Source organism: Pundamilia nyererei, unplaced genomic scaffold (genome assembly GCF_000239375.1).
Source record: "Pundamilia nyererei isolate P.nyererei 1_Seehausen unplaced genomic scaffold, PunNye1.0 scaffold00365, whole genome shotgun sequence".
NCBI lineage: Eukaryota > Metazoa > Chordata > Actinopteri > Cichliformes > Cichlidae > Pundamilia > Pundamilia nyererei.
Window position 1 is genome coordinate 105,787 of NW_005187766.1, and position 5,340 is coordinate 111,126.

The window sequence follows — 5,340 nt, forward strand, 5'->3', positions numbered from 1 at the left end:
TAAACAATCATCTAGAAAATGATAACAAACTAAAAGCGCTGGATCACCGACCCAGGACCATGACATTTTCTCTATGAAATAAAAATGTTAGTGTAATGACAGCTGTAGTGTTGTAGGTTCAGCCTTGTTAGTCCTGTCTGTAAATGAAAGTTCTGCCACAGAGATGATCTCAGGTGAAAGTAGCTCCGCCTCCCGGGTTTGAACGGCAGGTTCATTCAGCCTGATGCGCTTTCAGCCTGCACGTGTGCGATTACACTGTAGAGTAATCACTTAAATCCTCATTCAGAGTGTGTTACTATAAAATGTGATTCACTGTGAGAGTATAACATATAAACTACAATATACAGCATCATTTTTAACTTAAGGAGTAAGTTGCAGCCACAGTAAAATTTAATTCCTTGAACTGAATGGAACCTCATATATTAATAAATGTATTTGTTTATTCAAACAATGTGAAACATTATTACAGCCCACTTTGTATCAAACAGCCAGTCTCACTCTTACCAAAAAGAATATTCAAGTATACTTTAAAAACTAGAAAACAAGCAAGTATACCTTTAGTTTACTTTGTATGTATTTTCTTCCTTTTTTAGACCAAATTACATTTAAGCATCAGCATCTTTTACCTTTTGAACAGAGTAAGTGGGGCAAATCATTAATTTAAAAAATTAAATTGTGCAAACCGTGAGTGAAAAGGGTCAATAGTTAATAAACCTCAACTCTCAAAACACTTTCTCACCTGTTCACTATATGATTCTGGTGCTTGAACTATGGGAGCAGTTCTTTATAAATGAAGCCTTCTGATAGTTAGAACTGATATCTGATATCTGGGGAATGAAGAGATTTGTTACATGTGAAAAATATGTTTCAATTGCATTTTAATTACTGTTTTTCAATCAGAAGTAACTCAAGTGTAAACTAAAAAGTAAATTAATAGTATACTTGTAAGGTTAGTATTGTGATAGTCGAGTATATTTTAATTATACTCTTGTAGACATTATGACATTATGCTAGTACATTTATCGTGAGCAAAAAGTACATCTCAAAGTTAATTTCAAGAATACTGTTGTGTACTAAAACGGGGACCAATAAAGTCCCCAGAAGCATTATTAGTATATGTACTAGGTTGGGAAATATAATTGAAGTATGCTTGTTTTTGTATGGCCAGCAACAAAGACTAATGGCTACATTTAGAGTAATGTTTAAACATGACTTCATTTAGCAGGATGTTGCTTTTTTCTCTTCTTATTCTTTCTTATACTGGACCTTCATTTGTTTTGTATAAGGTGGTACTTTTTAAGACACCTCTGCCTAACTACAGTGAACTGACCTAATCATATGCTCTGGTTGTCATTTTACACAAGGTGTCACATCCATGAAACCTGCACCACTAACCAGCATCAGTCCTACAACTTCACTCTCAGAATTAATAAATTCTGGGACATCAGAAACTGTATTTTTAGCGGTGCATTTTGCTGCAGGCCAGACTGCTATTAAATGCTCTCCTAAAGCAATAATTCCTTTGTAGCACCACTGCGTCTTGGTTCAGGAGAGATGTCCTGATATACGTGATAATGTAACACGGGTGTTTATGTTTGTTCGTGTTTAGCGCGTTGGGTTGTGTTTTTAAAGCTTTGTAATGCGACAGGTGCGATAGCCGACACCACACCTTCACCTGACGTACAACGTGACGTATGACGCACACGTCGGGTATTCACTTTCTAAACAACAATGAGGATAGAAAATCGAGGTGGTTAATGCTCCTTTCGCTGGTTGCCAACCACCATTAAATAACAAGAAGAAGAAAATATCGATCTGCTTCTCTTAGTTTTGCACGTTTAAGACGCGATTCAGACTCAAACAAAGCTGCAAAGCAGGAGAACAACATGGCCATCAACTATTCTGTGCCACAGATACAGTTCGCTGCAGCACAGAGTGATGATGAGACCGTTAACATGTGCAACTTAGAAGTAGTCAGAGGTAACTGGATGTTCAATCGGGTTAAATGCAAGGTTGATCGGATTATATCTGAAGATCGTATGCTATTCGTGGTAACTCTGCTAGACTCCAAATTGCTTGTCCGTGCGGGAGTATCTCAAAATTAAATGAAACCACTTAACACTTCTTCCCTAAAACGGACTGACATGGGACACATTAAAGTTGGATCGGAACCAGCTAATCAGTCTGAAGGTAAGTGTTTTATTCACTTATTCGAGAGAAGTCCGAAATGCGTTCTTAGTACTGTTTGTTTTGACTTTTAAGCTACCAGGATATTTTCATTCAAAGACAAAATGTCAATAGCTATGAATGTGGAGACTCAAAGACTGGTTAGTAATAGTTGCCGATGGATTTATGAGACTTGATAGAAACTTGGACGTTTGCGACAGGTGAAGCGGTGAACTACCGAGGTTGCGCCCAAATGCTTAAAGCTGTTAGCTGGTCAGTGTTTTCAGGTGTGCTTGTACTACCTGTACGGAGCGGAGTGCTGACTAAGTCATGTTAAACCCATTAAAGCGTCGAGCTCAAATCATGTGTGTGCACTGTTCTCTTGTCGGCACACATTTTCTCTTTATTGAAGCCTTTTGTGAATAATTTTGATCATGTAAAAACTGGGAATTGGTCCCTATTGACAATACTCTTATTTTTTGCACATGTCATTTAGGAACGGTAATTGGTCACTGAACTTTCTGCAACTGTGTGTATTTCTAAATTTTGTGGCTTCAGTGCACGCAAATTTATATTGTTCAGTTTGCATGTTAAAAGCCACAAACATTAGCTCACTATAGGCTTTCCTGTGGAACTGAGAACTGCCCTGCCACTTTCAGGACATTTTCTGCCTTCATTCACATGCCTAGGAACAAGAAGACCACTGAGGAGGAGTTTTATAAGTTCACTGGTGACCTCGGCTGTCAAGTTCGTGGATGTGGGTATGCTGCATAAAACACGGTGAGTTACTGGTTAATATATTGCAGTTTATTGCCTTGCAGCGGGCTTACAGTGACATGCCGTGAATAAACGGTAGTATACCAATTTATTAATCACAGTATGACGTTACTTTGTTGACGTAATTTACAACATAACGTCACTGTCGCCAGTGAGATACCGTAAAAAAGGCTACGGTGCGTTACCATAGTGCTACCACACCAGCAAACACGGTGTCATCCTGCAGAACGGTGAGCTACCGTAACACAGCGACGCCAGTATGTTACCGTGAAGTGGCGATGAAAAGTCAGTGCTGCACACTCACACGCATGCGCTCTGTTTCATCGCAGGGTCAAACGCACACATGTGATCACGTGATCATGGCGCTGCATCCTTCAGAGGCATTTCCACATGTTACCCGAGCGATGTCCCCATGAACTAGGGTGACCAACCGTCCTCTTTTTTGCACTCGCTGACTATATGACACTTTTTATTTCGCCATTCATTAACCGCACAGAGAAGGAATGTTTCAATATGTTAAAGTTTTCTTTAAGCCAGCAGTATTATTAAAGTTCTTCAGGACTGGGCCAAGTGTTTTCTTTATTGGAAATCAATGGTCACCCTACCATAACCAGCTCCACGGCGCCGTTGCGGTACAGCAAGATGGCGCCACGAGACGACTCGCTTACGTTTCAGCTGCCGACGTGTTTGAAGCCAGCAGCACACACATGTGACCTGACATCTGCTTCTCACCTTGATATATGATCTTTACTGGAGAGGCCAAAGGAGCCCTCTCAGGCTGGGTGGGAGAAAACACGCCGGGGGTGGGCACCGCTGCCCGCCGCCTCCCAGCAGACACGCTAGTGGTATGAGTTCAAAACTCTACATGTTATCGAGCTATTGCATTCACAGGTTCCTTTTAGCTGACACACCCGTGCTGTTCTCGAAGCTGTTGTTCTCGACTGCGCCCGGCCTGTCCGCCCGCGGGGCACAGCGGTACCCCATCAGGTGTTGACGGCTGCTAACGGCGGCTGGAAGCTTTGTGACTCTGACGCTGGAAGTTTTTTGCTGGTTGGACTTTTGTTGGGTCACAGAAATAGTGGAAGAAGATGAAAGTTTCCAGAGATGAAGGTAAATGTTAGGAAAGAAACGACTGCAGTTTAAAGCTGAGAAAATACCAAATCTATCAAATCACGTCGCCTCAAGTCTTCAAGAAACCTTTCCAGGATTAACATTTGACAGGACGCTCCTGAAGCGTCGCTCAGCAGTCAGAGTCCGAGCTGAGGATCACTCAGAAACCTCGGACACGGCTGGAAGCTGTCAACGACACAAAGCAACACAAAGCAGAAGGGAGACTTACAGCAGGGAGTCCCGTCCTCCTCCGATGAACGCTTCAGTCTGCCGAGAGCTGCAAACAGCTGCTGCGTGGCGCCGTCGGCTTTTATATCCCCGCAGATTCTCCGTGCCAGGTTTTGTTCCAGATGACTTCCTTGGAAACTCGTTATTCAGTTCTCTGGAAGAGCTTTTGAAAGATTGTTTGGGACATTTCCAAATTCTCAAGAAAGCGGTCCAAGAGCCAGTTTCATATTTGAATATCTGATATTTCCCTGTTTTTCAGTGCAGGTCACTTTTCTGTGTGTGGTGTCCAATCACAGCTGAGGCTGCTCAGTGCTGGCTCACCTGGAACACAGGTACACTGTTGCAGCTGCAATCTACACTTGATCATGCATCACGCAGTGCTGCTCCCTGAGGCCCTTTGATTGTGTGATAGAAACAGTTTACCTGTATTCCAGGTGTGCCACAACAAGCAGCCTGAGGCTCCGGGTGGGACAGAAAGTGAACGTTTCACAGCAACAGCCCGAGGCTGCGGACTCGCACCGACAACCTATTTCTGTCCTGTCTTTGCCTTCGTGTTGTCGGTGAGAGGCCGCATACAGCCCCACCTCTGCCCATGTGAACAAGCCTCGTCTGTAACTGTCGGCACGATGGCGCTTTGTGAAAAAGAGAAACTGTGAGCAGGGAGCTGTGCAGGAGCATGCCCACGCTGGCATCGACCACAGAAACGCCCACACCGAGCAGCGCCTGAAACAGCGAGGCCTCGGGTGCAGCAGCCTGTGCATGAACATCAACAATCACACACACAGGCTTTATCAGCTGCAGACAACATCCCATAACACAGCCCAGGATCACAGCAGGGTGGAACAGACACAAGCAGCAGGCAGACATGATGCACGTAGAGCTGGAAGTCGCTTCTTGCTTAGCAGAAACGGTTACGTATGTACGATTATGGAACGATGTGAAATGCATTGCTGACTGCACGTGCAGTACAACCTTTACTGTAGCTGATACGTATGATAGATCATTACTCGAACATCAAGTTAGAAACTTAAAATGAAAAAGAATGAATTGCATGAATGA

At 43.2% G+C, this 5,340-nt stretch overlaps 1 protein-coding gene across 1 annotated transcript in view; it reads right to left on the bottom strand.

The window, feature by feature from the left end:
• The window catches only part of LOC102195470 (caspase-1-like), a 7,814-nt gene extending 3,268 nt beyond the window's left edge, over positions 1-4,546 (bottom strand). Inside the window, exon 1 of the mRNA XM_005752535.2 lies at positions 4,283-4,546. The gene's annotated coding sequence lies outside the window, so the exon portion shown is untranslated. The remainder of the gene's footprint in view (positions 1-4,282) is intronic.
• Positions 4,547-5,340: the final 794 nt, after the last annotated feature.